General features: G+C 46.7%; 1 protein-coding gene across 1 annotated transcript in view; it reads right to left on the bottom strand.

Annotated features, from left to right (window-relative positions):
• Positions 1–18749, bottom strand: part of ctsa (cathepsin A) — a 143125-nt gene that overhangs the window by 42154 nt on the left and 82222 nt on the right. The gene's annotated exons all lie outside the window — the stretch shown is intronic.

Below are 18749 nucleotides of genomic sequence, written 5' to 3'. Positions count from 1 at the left end.
CTTGGACAGGCTCAAGGTGACATGGGAGTGTGCGCTCATTACCACAGCTAACGATGACACGTCGTCTCTGTGGAGCTAATTAAAGGGCAGAAAGGGGTCTCTGCACCAGCGGCATGATCGGCAAACTAACATTTAACTAAGAGGGGGTGTGGGGTGTGTGTGTGGGGGTGTGGGGGTGGTGGTCCTTTTAGAAACTGTGAAACACCTGCCCACACTTGCATTGTTTAAATGTTAGGGTGCACTTTCAAGGTGAGCTGAGTTTAGACATAACATCTTAAGTGTGAGCACAAAAAAAAAAAGGCTCATGGAAATTTAGATTTGGAAAATGCACCATCTCCTACTTTAATTCATATTAAGATGCAAAAGTATCTTTCCAAACAGATCATGTCAAGGTCACATTGAAAACATTTCTGTAACCTTCACAGTCGTGGCCATCAGCCATCAGCTCGCCGGCTACCGGTCGATGGTGATGGACTGATTGGGCAACCCCTGGATTAAAGAAAATAGCAAAACCAAGAAAAGTGCACCCAAGCGCGCGGCGAGACCGCGCTTTGCGCTAGACTTGCATTGGGAAGGAAAATACGGCACTTTGTCATATTCCTCAACACCATATTTCAGATGGCATCAATACACACGTTTTCGGTCTTGTCTGTGGCGAACTGAATGAGCCGCCGATGAATCTTAAGGCCCGGCCGGTGCAATGCGGCAAGCGAAGAAGCTAGCATAACAGCTAGCATAACGTTCATCTCTCTGCCATCGAAAATACGGCACTTTGTCATATTCCTCAACACCATATTTCAGATGGCATCAATACACACGTTTTCGGTCTTGTCTGTGGCGAACTGAATGAACCGCCGATGAATCTTAAAGCGCGGGCGATGCAATGCGGCAAGCGAAGAAGCTAGCATAACAGCTAGCATAACGTTCATCTCTCTGCCATCGAAAATACGGCACTTTGTCATATTCCTCAACACCATATTTCAGATGGCATCAATACACACGTTTTTGGTCTCGTCTGTGGCGAACTGAATGAACCGCCGATGAATCTTAAGGCCCAGCCGGTGCAATGCGGCAAGCGAAAAAGCTAGCATAACAGCTAGCATAACGTTCATCTCTCTGCCATCGAAAATACGGCACTTTGTCATATTCCTCAACACCATATTTCAGATGGCATCAATACACACGTTTTCGGTCTTGTCTGTGGCGAACTGAATGAACCGCCGATGAATCTTAAGGCCCAGCCGGTGCAATGCGGCAAGCGAAAAAGCTAGCATAACAGCTAGCATAACGTTCATCTCTCTGCCATCGAAAATACGGCACTTTGTCATATTCCTCAACACCATATTTCAGATGGCATCAATACACACGTTTTCGGTCTTGTCTGTGGCGAACTGAATGAACCGCCGATGAATCTTAAGGCCCGGCCGGTGCAATGCGGCAAGCGAAAAAGCTAGCATAACAGCTAGCAAAACGTTCATCTCTCTGCCACCGAAAATACGGCACTCTGTCATATTCCTCAACACCATATTTCAGATGGCATCAATACACACGTTTTCGGTCTTGTCTGTGGCGAACTGAATGAACCGCCGATGAATCTTAAGGCCCGGCCGGTGCAATGCGGCAGGCGAAAAAGCTAGCATAACAGCTAGCAAAACGTTCATCTCTCTGCCACCGAAAATACGGCACTCTGTCATATTCCTCAACACCATATTTCAGATGGCATCAGTACACACGTTTTTGGTCTCGTCTGTGGCGAACTGAATGAATCGCCGATGAATCTTAAGGCCCAGCCGGTGCAATGCGGCAAGCGAAAAAGCTAGCATAACAGCTAGCATAACGTTCATCTCTCTGCCATCGAAAATACGGCACTTTGTCATATTCCTCAACACCATATTTCAGATGGCATCAATACACACGTTTTCGGTCTTGTCTGTGGCGAACTGAATGAACCGCCGATGAATCTTAAGGCCCGGCCGGTGCAATGCGGCAAGCGAAAAAGCTAGCATAAGAGCTAGCAAAACGTTCATCTCTCTGCCACCGAAAATACGGCACTCTGTCATATTCCTCAACACCATATTTCAGATGGCATCAATACACACGTTTTCGGTCTTGTCTGTGGCGAACTGAATGAACCGCCGATGAATCTTAAGGCCCGGCCGGTGCAATGCGGCAAGCGAAAAAGCTAGCATAACAGCTAGCAAAACGTTCATCTCTCTGCCACCGAAAATACGGCACTCTGTCATATTCCTCAACACCATATTTCAGATGGCATCAATACACACGTTTTCGGTCTTGTCTGTGGCGAACTGAATGAACCGCCGATGAATCTTAAGGCCCGGCCGGTGCAATGTGGCAAGCGAAAAAGCTAGCATAACAGCTAGCATAACGTTCATCTCTCTCTGCCACCAAAAGCAGAGGCAGCGCTCGGCCTGGCATTGGCACCTGTATTAGAAGAATAGAAGAAGCTGCACTGTAAGTGCGGGGGGGAAAAGGGGGCGCTCACTTCGATGGAGTGAAATTTGTACTTGAACTTGAGCTGTCACTTTTCTCCACATCAAGGAGCATGTTAACGTGCACGGCGTGTACAGTTGTGACTTCCCGGCAGGAGTGGGGCCGCAAAGCTGAGCTCATTTAAAGAAAATATGAAGTCCCCGCTGAACCTCTCGGACATTATGACTGCCCATGACCGATGAAAGGAAACGGCAACAACATGACAAAAGAGTGCGAATGTACCGGAGGACGCCAGAACGCCACGTGAATTTTTCAACTTCATCCGAAGGCGACGTGATTGAAAGACAGGAAGCGAGACATCACAAACCGCCAGCGACAGCGCTCCACAGTTGCCCAGAGTGCAAACTCGTGGCATCCCGGCAGACAAATACTCTCACATCTTAATTTTTCAATTAGCATGGCTCTTGTTCTCCAAACATATGCACACTCAGCGGGACATCCATTAAAATGCAACTCAAGTGTTGAGCCTAATTAGAGTAAATTGGTTGGCTTGTACGAGCAGAAATTGGAATGCGGCTCCCGACCCGTGTTTCAGCGCCCGTTTCGCCCCGTCATAAACAAACTGCCACTTGCCGCCTCCCTCGCGCATATGTTCAACAGCCTTCGAGTGGGAGCATTGATTTTTCGGTTTCTATTCCCCGCTGGCACCCGTCAAATATTTTGGCAAGGCATTGGACAAAAGAGCCGAATAAAGTGCCGGCCGCTACACGATGAAACCGCGTACGGCGCGCCTCCTGATCGCGGTACGTTTTATGGCCTTTCAACGTGTGATGCTCAGCATTTGGCCTTTGGCTTCATTATCACTTCGCGGAGGAAACTACTCAAGGTAATAAAATGTTGCTGACTTTGTCTCTGGAATGTTTTGATAGGAGTGCATATTTTGCCAACGTCATTGGGACGGTGAAGACGCTGACGGCAGGCAGCGGGCCAAATGGACCCTGCGCCGCGTGAAGGATACTTTGTCCCGGAACGCTCTTTGCTCGGCTGAATTTAAAGCGTTGCCACCACTTGAGGAACTTTGACCAAATCCGCTTAAAGTGTGACGATGCAAAGCTGCCGTGAAAGGAGCGCCGACCATTGTTGAGCGGCCGGCTTTTGGTTGGATCAAGTTTCATATTTGCGGCTCAAGTTTGCGATTCAAAAGTGTTTTGTGTTATTTGCGGATGACGCAACAAAGCGGAGGTCGATGAAATGAGTCCAAGAGCCGTTGTGAAAGATCGAGAAAGAAGCCCCGCTGAGTAGAAGCAAAGAGAAGCTCTGGATTCATCATACACTCAAAACGACGACTTGCTAATTGTGGGTTTTTATAGTCACGTCACGCTGTTTGTTACACTTTCTGATTCAAACCATCGGGCTCAACTCGCAAAAAAAGACTCCGCTGAGTCGTTGCGACGGTTGAATCTATGACTGAAATCTGTTTCTTTGTTTTGGTGGCGACCTAGTTGTCACAAATGTACTTGAGCTCTGAATGACTGACTGGAGTGAACTGAAATCATCTCGCCCCCCCCCAATCACCGCCAGCTACGGCGGCGCCGTCCTCACCAAACAAGCGGCCCTTGATGCCTGCGAATTCCAGTGCGCCGCCAACAAGAAACATACCAACAAGTGCTCAGGCATTGACGTGACGGTCTCTGAAGTATGAAGTGGGAGGTGGTGGTGGGGGGGCGTTCCCTTGATGAGCGCCTATTTGAGCCCAAGTGCCACTGGAAAACACAGGAGCCGTTAGATATGTCATTTGTAGGACCCTCGTCCTTGTCGCGCCCCCTCAAGCCCTCTTCTCAAAGACGGTTCCTCTCAAGTGGCAGATCACGCTTTGGCTCACTCCAGCCTGAAATACGTCTCCGTCACATAATGGGAAATGAACGCTGGAGTGTGGCAGCTATGTCAGTATGTGACTGTACACATGACAACGTTGTCCGCCCCCCCACCCCAGAGAGGTCAGTGTGAAAGTGATAGCAAAACAACGCAGACTTACCAAAATTATTCTCAATGACCAAACATTTGTTTTCTGTCATTTATCGATGGAGATCAAGGATGAGCGCACTCGAATAACAAACGGCCGTCAAGTTGCCCGAAGCACCGCTAGCTCTTGTTGCTGTGATATTTTGCATTATTACTACGTGGAACTGCCAATGCGGAGGACAATTTTCCCATAGGCAAATATATCTGAACGCACTCATAAGTACGTTCTAACGCAGGGGACCCCAACCGTCAGTCCGGGGACCAATACCGGGCCTCGGGCCGCAGATTGAGAGAGCTAATGAACTCCATCAAGGCATGGCGGAATTGTGAGCGGCTCTCGAGCCAATCGAAGTCCAGCTTCTAACATCGATTTGCAAGTTGAAATAAATAGAATCGGACAATAAACGAAAGAAAGGAATCGTAACAGATTGGGCAAACGTGAAGCCAAAAGCGCCGCTGAAGGCCAGCCATGACTTGCGTTTTGCTAGAACTCGGGATTGCTCCATCCGTCATGACATCGATCACGTCTTGCAATCTTTATCCACCGCCAACTTTCTCTGGCTGGTTGGCCATCACCAGTTTGTCGGTCTGGATCCGGAAGTCCCGCAAGATCTTGGTCTCAGATGAGAAATACAAGTAACGAAAAACAAAATAAAAAATTAAGCATATTTTTAAGCACAACGTTCTGACAAGGATGCTTTTGAGGGAATTAGCCCACTGCTATGAATTGAGACGGAAAACCGTGACCACGATTGACCCCCTGACAGCTGAAATACAGATAAAGCGCACGCCTGTTCAAATGGTGTGTTGTGGGTTCCATCTACAGGGAGCGCCGCTTGCGACCAATTTTCTCATTACCCGGCGCGGCGCAATTACAAAGCTGAGTGCTCGAGCTGGTACTGCTCCATAAAACCTATGGGAGGTCCTTTGTGGTTTTACGAACATAAAGCGTGTCTGCATAAACAGATGCCCGTTTTAAAGCCAAAACATCTGCACATCTTAAATTCGCAGAGTCTCTTTCAAATTACCTGATGGCTTTGGGACTAGCGCGGGCCGCGGAATGCAAATGTTTTCTAATAACATCCGAATGTCACATCCTTTTTACTGGCTCGGTTCAAACACTGTTCCATCCCAGCCAAGTGAATCTGGACAAGGTCAGGTGGCTGTCACTGTTTAACGGCGCGTCTATGTGCCTTAATGACGTTCAGTTCCAGTATTAGGTTGCTCGCAGCTGTAGCATAATTCAAAACACTTGCGCACAAGGTCAAGAGAAAACCACCGCTGAAAAAAAAAAGACTAGATGTGTAACATTACCGAAGATCGCTCGCCTTCCTTGTGTTGTCTTTAGTCGAGTGATGTTATCTCACGCTGCTTTGCCATGTTTACAAGCATCTCAGCCCACTAATTGGATATGAGGGGTTCTCAAAGTTCAGGCCTTGATCGCTTCATGAGTGTGAGACTGCGCTCCCTCTCCAGAGCGCACGGTGCTAATACAACCTCCCTTCAGACGCAATGCTCCAACTTAGAGCGCTCTCCCGGGGAAGCAGCGCCATTAAATATTAATGCCATGTGTTTAGAGTTTTTATTTTCTTCTTGTAACGCGGCATTCCTCATGATTAAATCCATGTGTAAAATAGGATCCCAAAGTGTTGTACTCAAAATGATACTTTCTACCATGTCATTGCGGCTTGTCGACAGAGGACGCCACGATACGATCGTCTAGATTTTCGAAACAAAAATAGGAAATTCGAGAAAATGTGACTTAGAAGGTTTCGGGCCGACGTTTGCGACGGATGAAATAGATTAGATAGCTAGCGAATGAGATGGCTAGCGAGATTGAGTAGCTAGCTAGATAGATAGATTAGCTAGTTCGCTAGATAGATAGATTAGCTAGTTCGCTAGATTAGCTAGTTCGCTAGATTAGCTAGTTCGCTAGTTCGCTAGATTAGCTAGTTCGCTAGTTCGCTAGATAGATTAGCTAGTTCGCTAGATAGATTAGCTAGTTCGCTAGATAGATAGATAGATAGATAGATAGATAGATAGATAGATAGATAGATAGATAGATAGATAGATAGATAGATAGATAGATAGATAGATAGATAGATAGATAGATAGATAGATAGATAGATAGATAGATAGATAGATAGATAGATAGATAGATAGATAGATAGATAGATAGATAGATAGATAGATAGATAGATAGATAGATAGATAGATAGATAGATAGATAGATAGATAGATAGATAGATAGATAGATAGATAGATAGATAGATAGATAGATAGATATGGTGCCCCCTCCACCAACCCTACCCCTGCCGAAAATGCCACCAATCATTTTATGTGCTTGTGCAAAGGTACACGCTCTGGCTTGTATGGTATAAGGTCAAAATATTTCGGGGTATTTTCAAGCGGATGCCGCTTGCACGTCTTTGTTGTGACATAACAGAACAGAAAATGACAAATGCGTCGTTTGGTTGAGAACATGAATGATCTACTTGGCTCTGGTGTTACCAAGTCTAAATCTAAGATTGATTCTTGTCCTATTTTGGGGTGATTTTTGTTGTCCTAGTTTAGATGGCAATTTTACGATTTCCCCCTCAAGTGAACCTGACCTCACTCTCATATTGGACTGCGACGCGTACAAGCATCTTCTTCAATTAGGTCAGGGGCGTTGACAGTACATTGGAAGAAGAACAACATCCTCTAGGAATTGTGTCTGACACAACTGACTCTCTTAAATCTATATTTGGGCCAAACGTGTGGATGTGTGTCACCCAAGACTTCCCACTGGTGCCCCAAAGGCAGAGATTGTCAAGGCACAAAGGGAACTCCCAGCAGGCAGTGCATCACCAGGCCTTGGGCAAGTTTTTATGATACCTTTCAATCACCGATGATTCCCTGTTGAAATGATAGGTGATTTTACTAAGCCTACATGTGACCTCAATTTAACAATTAAGAGGTAAAGAACGCCCCATCAAAGGCACGCGCACAATGCCTGGAGCGGTTCTGGAGCCAGTGAAGTTTTTAATGATTTGCCTCGGCTAGGATCTTCGACTGGAATAGGATATTTTTCTTAAAACTAAAATGTCAAAAGTCTCGCCCTGCATAGTACACAAAGAGTTATCCAGCTCCAAAATGTATCCATCCATTCATTTTCAAAGCCCCTCACCTCCATGAGCCTATCCCAGCTGTCTTGGGGCATCAGGTGGGGTACAACCTCAACTGGCCACAGATGGACAAACAACCATTCGCCTTCACACTTAGGGACAATTTCCAGTGTTCCGTTCACCTGCCATGCATGTTTTTGGAATGTGGGCGGAAAGTGGAGTACCCAGAGAAAACCCACGCTGGCACGGGGAGAACATGCACCCCACACAGGAAGGCCGGAGCCAGAATCGAACCTAGTACCTCTGCACTGTGAGGCCAATGTGCTAACCGGTCGACCACCGTTACGTGAATTGATCCGGGAAATAAAAGTTTTTAAAAAGTGATGTTGGAATCCGACCATTTGACCAATTTTAATGCATACGAATAAATACTTGGGATTGGGGGGGCATTCATTTTTTTACACAGGATCGGGTAGCTGTGAATATACTTTTTTTCTCCGTGAATAAATCAAATCAAATCAAAGTGTGGTGGTGACACTCAACCCTCCTTGCGATTCTCAGCATTTCCAAATGCCGATGACAAATCTATATTTTGAAAACAGTTGATGTTCAACTCCATTTTGAAGAAGATTCTTTTGTTGCCGCGCCATGTCGGCTATTGTTGATGAGCTGGCATGAGGAGAAAGGAGAAGAAGGAGAAGGGAGTGGCTCCGACGGGGCGAGGAGGTAACAAGAGGGTGGCAAAGGGATGATGGAGTGCATCAAGCTGTGACACCCCCACCCCTGCCCCCCATTGCTCATTTACCCTCACCCCCCACTGCATAGAGGAAATTAAAGAGCTGCGTATACAGGAGGAAAAGCGAGGAGGAGGGTGGTGATTTAGAGTGTTTCATAGGGCGGGGGGGGGAGGGGTATGGGGACCCCGACACATTCCAGTTAATTACTGAATAATGAGGAACAATTTATTGTGTTCTAGTTAGAGATATCTAAATGCTTCCTGATACCGCCTGTAGCACAGAACAGAACCCCACTGACTAGTTTTGTTTAAATGTCGCTTAGCTGATTTTTTACCTCAACCAAACTGAGAAAGTCCGATTTCTCCTATTTGACCTGGACAAGTGACGACGCAACGTTAGGGTTATTATGGAAGCTCGTGTACCATTGCAAAAGGCTACAGTTTCCCGGCATGCCATCGCTCAATTGCAGATCAAACAAACTTTGAATGACCGAACAATAAAAAGAGCTCCATCTCTGATCGCTAGCTGCGATTGCAGATTGCTGACCGCTAACAACTTCCCGTGATGGAGGTCATGCGCCACGGGAGGCTAAAGGGGACCACCTTTTTTTTTTTTTTAATCTTATGATTTTTTTTTCAATTCTCCTTTTTTGTGAATGTTAAACTAATAGCAAGGGCGGCCCGGTAGTCCAGTGGTTAGCACTTCGGCTTCACAGTGCAGAGGTACCGGGGTCGATTCCAGCTCCGGCCTCCCTGTGTGGAGTTTGCATGTTCTCCCCGGGCCTGCGTGGGTTTTCTCCGGGTGCTCCGGTTTCCTCCCACATTCCAAAAACATGCGTGGCAGGCTGATTGAACACTCTAAATTGTCCCGAGGTGTGAGTGTGAGTGCGAATGGTTGTTCGTCTCTGTGTGCCCTGCGATTGGCTGGCAACCGATTCAGGGTGTCCCCCCCGCCTACTGCTCCAGCACCCCCCGCGACCCTAGTGAGGATCAAGCGGTTAGGAAGATGAATGAATGAAACTAATTGCATGCTTAGGCTGCAGTGCACACTAAGACAAAATATATCATATTAAAAAACACGCACACAGACACAAAAATCATGCATCCCCCCCCCCCCCCCCCCCCCGAGACCCCTCGCCTTCATCTTGGGACCTCTCTGCAGACTTCGGTTGACTGCAATCGACTGGTTGGGCAGCCCTGGTCTATATGATCGAGATGTAGTGAGATTTTCTTGTGGGTGTCAAGTACTTTTTTTTTTTGCTATGTCTACATCTTTTAACGGCTGAATATGCTTAATTTATGTGACAGAAAACCCAAAGCCTCCTCTCTATTTGACAATGTGTCAGACTTGGCGAGTTGAAACGTCCCGTCTCTTTGATGTGTTAAAGATGAAACCTGACCAGAGAACAAAGAGGACTATCAAAACCCGCTCCAAAACCAACCGCGCCAGTTATTATTGAGTTTCTGTCATCCGCGTATCTGTTGCGCAGACAACAGAGGTGTCGAATGTTACGACTACAGTAACAGAGACACTTGTTCTTCTTCTTTAAAACGGCTGAGGATGGCTCTCTGCAGCATTTTTTTTTTTTTAATCGCGCTTCTTACAAAGGGTCAATAACTTGTAACAACAGATCCAGTAATGCTACTGTCAATGTACTTTGACCTCCAGAATGACTAACTCTGTCAAAGGTTCTCCACTTAAACAGCAACACCATCGCTGGATGACAAATCACGCAAACGATACAGTCCGAGAGTGACACGCTTGTGGCATTGCCGGAGAAAAGCGAGAAGGTTCTCGCCGAGGGCGCGCCCGTGCCGTGTTGCGCAATGAGAGGCATCCCATTTTCAAAGGGATGCGGGCTTGACAATGTTCCCGCTCGACGGATGAGTGCTACTTGAATGTTAATGAGAGCTCCTTCGGACACGCATAAATTATATGATTAGATGTCTGCAATCATGCTCGGTCCTTAGGTGTCCCCTATTTATGGCATTCGGAATGTAGCTGCTTTTATTTACGAGGTGTCTGCCCGGCAGGGCTTTGTCACCTGTAAATGAATCATTGCGGCAGGTGAAGAGCCCTCCCCAATCTGGCCAACTTAAAAAGAAATTGTAGCGTCCGCTGTAAAGCTTGACTTGTAGATCTTTCCAAAATAAAATAGGAGCTGCCCGTTTTTTATCCAAATGCCCCGTCAGAAATCGGTCTGGCTCCACCAGCAACGTATGGATATATTTATTTATTCATTCGCATATCGCTCGAGCACAACATTTCCCGCAGCAAACAATTTACAGTTGCTTACTTTTTATTCATGGATATTATGAATCGCTTCACCGACATAAAAAAAAAAAGGCTTCCATCTAAAGATGTGTGTGTTGGTGCCGTTTTGGCCTCCTGGCTAAAGTGGCACAAGTGAAGTAAACAGACTCCAAATCTACTGCAGCAATTTGATAATTCCTTGCTGCAAATCTTCCGTACCGCTTGATCCTCACTAGGGTCGCGGGGGGTGCTGGAGCCTATCCCAGCTGTCTTCGGGCAGTAGGCGGGGGACACCCTGAATCGGTTGCCAGCCAATCGCAGGGCACACAGAGACGAACAACCATCCGCACTCACACTCACACCTAGGGACAATTTAGAGCGTCCAATCAGCCTGCCATGCATGTTTTTGGAATGTGGGAGGAAACCGGAGCACCCGGAGAAAACCCACGCAGGCCCGGGGAGAACATGCAAACTCCACACAGGGAGGCCGGAGCTGGAATCGAACCCGGTACCTCTGCACTGTGAAGCCGACGTGCTAACCAATTTACCAGCATATTGCCTTAAAAAAAATTTTTTTTTTGCTGTATTGACATGGTTTTGGTCCTAAATTCTGAGAATTAGCGGGTACTCTGAAAATGACTCTTGTTTGTTATTACCCAAAGAAACGCTTGAGAAAACGGGCTCCTGGGGACCACTTACTTGCCCCCTCGTTTTTTTTGCATCCTTCGGAATCTCCGTTTCTGCTTGGATCGACGGCTGTTTTCATCTCCATGATTGCATTAATTAGAGCATAACTCTTGTCTCTCAGCTCCGCTTGTCTTTTCCCTACAGAGAAACCGGAACGAACCGTACATACTCAAACTCGCTTTGCACTTCATTAATCAACAGATGAAATCAGCATGTCTTCGCCTGACACATGCCCGTCGTCTAAGGTGGAAGTGAATTCATTTTTCAATCTTTGCTATGCGCTTCAATCAGGAGATGGACGACTTTCTAAAGGACGGTCGCTGGCCGATTCTTTTGACTCGGGCGAGCGGATTTTCAGGCTCCAAGGGTCATCCTCGGGCGCTGCGACAATGAAAAGCGGCCAGCAGTCATCGCTGCGGTGGGAGTGGGCTTTTTGTGTGTGTTGTATTTTAGACATCGGACACTTCTCTTAAAATCTATTAATGTAATGAATTTCTGACTGCAGTGCCAGTTCTACTGAACCCGCTTAGCAGCGTAATTCTCTCCCACATTTGCTCATTGCCGCCGGGGAACATTATATGAAGGCAGGCCTTACAATACCATCAATATGCCCCAGATGACAATCGGACGTCTCATAGATATTAATGGAAGTGCAAATTAAATCAAAGTTGGATTGCGGCATTCGGGGCTGTGATCAATGCCTTTTGCACAGCCGGATTTAATATGGGGTCGGTAATTTGAGTATCCAAACAAAATGTGCATCTTAATGGGGAAAATGAAAGTAATCCCACATGTGGTGGAAATAATACATTAGCCGCATTGTAATTTGAGAACTCAAGAGTGCAATGTTTCACTTGCTTGCTATTAATGTTGAATAAAAGCTTGACAGATGCAGGATGAGAAAGTCAGAATTGTTTTCCCGACACCTCGCGAGATGTCACCGGAGGCCTCTTTGGATCACAAAATGAATTTAAAAAATAATAATAATAATAACCTTCATCATGTTTAGTAAATAGTACCAAACCTGAAACAACCCAAAAAAAAGAGAGAAAAAAAAACACACACACCGCTAATTCATTTCTGCCAGAAGCAAGGACATGACAGTTATTGCATTCACAAGAAATTATTATCAAAAAGCAACACGTCAGGTGCGTTTCAAATATTTCATTTGATTATGGAAAAAATGGAGACCAACACACGAGAAATGAGCACAACGAAAACGCATGTTGTTTCTAGACAATCGATTGAGCGTGTAAAGGTAACCGTGAACTTTTTTATATATATATAACTATTTAACTACTATATTTATATATATATATACCGGAGGCCTCTATTAATGTAATGAATTTCTGACTGCAGTATATATATATATATATATATATATATATATATATGGGCGGCCCGGTAGTCCAGTGGTTAGCACGACGGCTTCACAGTGCAGAGGTACCGGGTTCGATTCCAGCTCCGGCCTCCCTGTGTGGAGTTTGAATGTTCTCCCCGGGCCTGCGTGGGTTTTCTCCGGGTGCTCCGGTTTCCTCCCACATTCCAAAAACATGAATGGCAGGCTGATTGAACACTCTAAATTGTCCCTAGGTGTGAGTGTGGGTGTCAATGGTTGTTCGTCTCTGTGTGCCCTGCGGTTGGCTGGCAACTGATCCAGGGTGTCCCCCGCCTACTGCCCGAAGACGGCTGGGATAGGCTCCAGCACCCCCCGCGACCCTAGTGAGGATTAAGCGGTTCAGAAAATGGATGGATGGATATATATATATATATATATATATATATATATGATGATTATTCGCCAGTCAGTACGTGCTAACCTCACCGCTACTCTAACTGAACGCGCCCTTATGCTAATCAATAGTAATATTATTTGGAAAATAAAATCGTAATCATGAAATATAAAATACTTATATATATATATTATATATATATATATATATATATATATATATATATATATATATATATATATATATTGGTGGTATATATATATAGCGGTTAGGTTAGCACGTACTGACTGGCGAATAATCATCATCTCGTTTTGAAACATGGACTTGTGTGACTGCAGCTGCTCCCTGTCCACATACTGCCCCTCAGTGGTAAAAAGGTGTCATGACCTGCGACTGACATGCCTCTTTGACGCAACAGAGTCCACCGAACAATGAGGGCAGAAATTGAAGGAGAGTTTGATATTCCATCCCAAAATTGTACCTGATGATTAGAATCACGCGGTTTCTCCTGCGTCCAATACACACATGGAGATAAATGGCCGACAAGCGGTGGAGATGATCAGATCTCACTCCATATCTTAATGGGATCCTCTCTCTCGCCATTCCCATTAATGGCCAATCTGCCAATTATGTAAATCAGAAAACGTTGTCAGCACTACCGGGGAGAAGTTGAAGTTGCGGCGCATAAACAGCAACAGTGTCACATTGCAAAGAGTGCTAATTGCTCGCTACTTTTCATATAATTGCAGCGGGGGAGGTCACGTCTTCATCTAACCTCTCTTCAGTATTGTTTTTCAGCACACAAACAGTTAATGGAGCAATTAAGATGGGAGTCACAAGCACCACTTGTGGGGGGGCCATTTGGCATAAGCGCAGATGGAGAGAGGAGGACCGGCATGCCGGACACGCTACTCTTGAGTTTTCCACCAGAGGCCCGGTATACACGACGCGTAGATGCGCACCGGCAAGTCCCGTCTCATCCGGAGCCTTTTTCCCCCTCATTTGCACTCTTAAGACGGCAGAGGCCCCGTTTGGCACATGACTGCAAAGGATAACGAGACAGGAGTCGAGAGGGAAAGAAGTCCTCTGTAGCTCGAGCCCACGTTCTGCCAGCGACTTTTGCCCACCCTCTATGACTAAGTTATGCCCTGCCGTGCAGTTGGAGCCATCATGTGTCAAGTCGACCACGGGCAGCTCGCAGGTCTGTCACTTGAGCCCGTCGACCAGCAGGACTATCTGACAGCCAAGCGCTGCACCAGCGCTCTCAGTCTCTCCGAGCGGATGAGAGCGCTGTCAATAAGTCCCCTGAAAAGGGGTGATGTGAGCGAGAAAGACCAGAGAGGGGGGTCGGGGGGGGGGGGGAGAGCATGATGAAATAAGAAAGCATCATACGGCTCAGACGAACATTGACAGGCCTGTTTCGGAGCCACCGCAAATAAAATCAGTTGGCCACAGTGAAATCTGACTTGAATTCACAGATGAACGTGTTGAACGGGACTTTCAAAGAAGGCCGAAATATTGAAATTGCTGGAGCCGATTCACGTCGCAGCTTGTGAACTCGTACACGTTTTAACGGGATTTTGAAAAAATTCAAAAAATTCCAGATTTTCCATCACCTCTGCCAAGATGGTGACAAATAAGCTTGAAGGGATACTGGACCCACTCATTGATGTAGCTTATTTGTGTCTTTAAAAAATTGGCCGTGAAAAAAAATAAAAATAAAGCCACCACCCCTACTTCCAGACTTGACAGACGTCAGATAAAATTAGGGACAAAACGAGCTGTTATTTTAAGAAGCGATGAATGGTTTGGGCGGCCCGGTAGTCCAGTGGTTAGCACGTCGGCCTCACAGTGCAGAGGTACCGGGTTCGATTCCAGCTCCGGCCTCCCTGTGTGGAGTTTGCATGTTCTCCCCGGGCCTGCGTGGGTTTTCTCCGGGTGCTCCGGTTTCCTCCCACATTCCAAAAATATGCATGGCAGGCTGATTGAACACTCTAAATCAGGCATGTCCAAAGTCCGGCCCGCGGGCCAAATCCGGCCCTCGGTCGAATTTCATCCGGCCCTCGGCCCCCGTCATAAAATCAGTGCCGTCTGGCCCGCAGGTTGGGCGCAATGGAACACGTGTTGCATTGACTGAGGTCTCGTCGACTGGTGAGTGATGTTTCATAGAGTACTGCTTCCCTCTAGTGGCTAAATGAGTAATAGCATTCACTAAATGAGTAATAGCATTTAGACACTAGAGGGCATCACTCACGAGTTAACAAGACATCACTCCGTGTTTATATTGACTGATATGTCATATTTCAAATTCCTGTTTCAAATGAACCAAAAGAAATTCTTAAGATTGTTGAAATTAAAATAAAAATGGAAATGTGAAACAGACTGGCTTACTAAAATTTGTTGAACAATATTGTTGTTCAATGTAAAGAATGTCAGCCAAGGTCGGCCCCCCGACATTTTACCACATAAAATCTGGCCCCCTTGGCAACAAGTTTGGACACCCCTGCTCTAAATTGTCCCTCGGTGTGAGTGTGAGCGTGGTTGGTTGTTCGTCTCTGTGTGCCCTGTGATTGGCTGGCAACCGATTCAGGGTGTCCCCGCCTACTGCCCGGAGACGGCTGGGATGGGCTCCAGCACCCCCCGCGACCCTAGTGAGGATCAAGCGGTACGGAAGATGAATGAATGAATGAATGAATGAATGGTTTGATCATTTTGTTGGGTAATCAATGAAAAACTGTTCCACCCCATGGAATACGGTAGCGCGTAACCTGCAATGCCATAAATGAAGGATGATTCCATTTGTGTTTACGTCACACAGGAAGTAGGCAGAAATGGTGCTCGGTATTTTCCAAAGTGAAAGCAAACGTTTTAGTTTGAGTCGACCCAAAGATAAACACAAAAATACTGTTGGGTTATTTTTGAATGGAAAGAAATTCAAATCCAAGCGGTTGATCGAGGATCCAAAATAATGAATTTTAAAAATCGTCGAATCGTCGAGCATTGAAATACATTTCTGAATAATTAACACGCATGTGCTTGAATGAGCGACAATATTTGTCCCGCTGATTAATGTCTGTCAGGCCTAAACGTTCGTCAAGGTAGTGCCAACATTTGGCTAAATGACTTCCAATGAGCCCACGACACCTCGGTTAACATATTCCGCCTCAATTAAATTTCTCTTCAGCTGCGCTCTTATCTGGAACCTTTCCTGGCAATCGGAGGTTGCCGTTTTTCCCTCGGCCAATTTTCGCGATAATGCCGCTTATCTCGCCGTGCGACCAAAGTTGCCAATGGAATGAGGTTCCCCCATCACCCTCATCAGCGCTAATTGCGTCGCCCGTTAATGCATATTTACCGAACGTCACTTCAAAGAAATCAGCTGTCCATGCTCCAATCGAGACACTCGGCCAGAGTGACTGACAATTGCTTCTCGCCAAATCGCAATTAGCAAACAAGCTGCAGATAAATAAAGCGGAGCGGGGCGCAGGCGGGGCTCTGGGGGGCTTGATTTCTGGAAGGGGGACTGGTTCCCTGGCTTGGCCCATACATTTGGAACTACAGGATGTCCCCCAAGCTCCTCAATTAAGAGAGGCGGCAAAGGAACGCTGCAATTAACAGTGCGCGAGCGCGCGCACGCACAAACAAAGAAAGCGCCGTCATTGCAGAGACTCTTGTGAGGTTGCAAATTCATTCATTCATCTTCCGTACCGCTTCATCCTCACGAGGGTCGCGGGGGGTGCTGGAGCCTATCCCAGCTGTCTTCGGGCAGTAGGCGGGGGACACCCTGAATCGGTTGCCAGCCAATCGCAGGGCACACAGAAACGAACAACCATTCGCACTCACACTCACAGCTAGGGACAATTTAGAGTGTTCAATCAGCCTGCCACGCATGTTTTTGGAATGTGGGAGGAAACCGGAGCACCCGGAGAAAACCCACGCAGGCCCGGGGAGAACATGCAAACTCCACACAGGGAGCCCGGAGCTGGAATCGAACCCGGTACCTCTGCACTGTGAAGCCCACGTGCTAACCACTGGACTACCGGGCCGCCAGGTTGCAAATTGGACTACCTAATTGAAACGAACAATTCGAGCAAATATTTGGTTGATTCATCCCTGAAGATGTCATCCAATTAAGCACGGAAGGTTTCCCGATTTGAGGACTTGAATGGAAAAAAAAAACATTTAAGCTAATTTAAGCATAAGCACACAAGTTGAACGTCATTGCGCTGGCCACAAAGCTCTAGTTTTGTCCAAATAAAACTCTTCAACTCACCCTAACGTAGTTCCTTGGAAGACGTCACCTTGTCGGCTTTTTACAGAATGAAACAAATCAAACGCGTTTGAACTCTTTGAGCCGTAGAGTCCGGTTCGAGTCCAGCACTGCAAAACCAGCGAGTCATTTGTTCTGCTTTTGACCATCACAGATGCTGCACACTGCATGAGCTGCCGGGACGACGGGGGCCTCATTTTCTGCGGCTTTATTAATCATCGCATGGAAAGCTCCAAGTTACGTACAACTTTAGTAGTTAACCCCCGACACCCGTCGAGGTGACTGCCAAGTGACTTTGGTGTGAGGCTGCCATGATAAATGCGGACGAGGCCTGGGGACAGCGACAGAGGGGAAAATTCCTCGGAAAATAACGGAGATGCAAAATGTTGTGGGGGTGGGGGGGGGGTCAAATCTGCAAGATAGCCCAGGAAGGCTCAGTTGGGCTGTGCCGGATCAAGGTTGGACCTCAGAGGAGCAGGCAAGGAGGAGCCGAGCCCCGGGGGGCTTACACGCAGATTGAAGGTGAAATCCGACTTATCGGGACAGGAAAACGCAGCCCAAAGAGGCCTAACGGCGCTAATCCTCGCTCAAGACCTGATGATACCACTTCCAAATACCATTGAGAAAATGCCTTCATCCTTTAAATAAAACCCGCATTGATGTTTTTGCTGCCTTAAAGAGCAGTAATCCTCGGAAAAGGCAGAAAGAGAGCATTCTCTAAAGCTCTCCTTAACATTCACCCGCCGTCTCCTTTCCCCGTTTCAAGTGGGAGAAAACACACGAACGGCCAGGCGGGCGCGTCCCTTTTTTTTTACCTTCAATGATGCGTTTCCTCAGAATGCTTCCACTGTTGAGATCTCCGCTAACACGCCGCAGGTGCGCGTCTCTGTCTGTCTGTCTGTGTGTGGTCGAGCATTCCCAACCTCGTCACAAAAAAAGTTCATCTGCAGCCATGTCATCGTTGCTACCTGGAGGGGAAAAAAAAACAAAAAAAAAACAAGAATAATAAAAATGCTTGATGGTGTGGAGGAGACCACGCGCATACATATTCTATTTTAGCAGCTGGACAAAGAGCTGTCATTGCGCATTTTAATTGGGCATTTATGGCTGCTTTTTTTGGGGGGGGGGCATCCACTTGGCTGGAACAGGCCCCATCTGATTATACATTATGACAATATTAAAACAGATGTCCAGAGCAATAAAGTAAATTCCTGAAGGACTGTGCGTAATGTGAGTAATTGATCATTTTCTTCCCCATACCCCCCCCCCTCCTCCCCCCAGCCCTTCACCGGCCTCTATTTACCAGCGTGCTCCTGTTAAACAGATTGCCCCCGTAGTCAGGAGTGGCGCCCATATGGCACAGCAGTTTACTGGCAATTGGACTAAACTGCTGATGAAGTGTTGCCGTTCCTCTGGAGGAAACCTGTTGGAGAAGGAACATTTGACACCGCGCTGGCTTTTAACGGCTCTTACTAAAATCCAAAAGCCG

This window comes from Hippocampus zosterae, chromosome 9 (assembly GCF_025434085.1).
Source record: "Hippocampus zosterae strain Florida chromosome 9, ASM2543408v3, whole genome shotgun sequence".
Taxonomy (NCBI): domain Eukaryota; kingdom Metazoa; phylum Chordata; class Actinopteri; order Syngnathiformes; family Syngnathidae; genus Hippocampus; species Hippocampus zosterae.
Note: the sequence above shows the minus strand (reverse complement) of the source record. Positions and strands in the feature narration are given on the sequence as shown.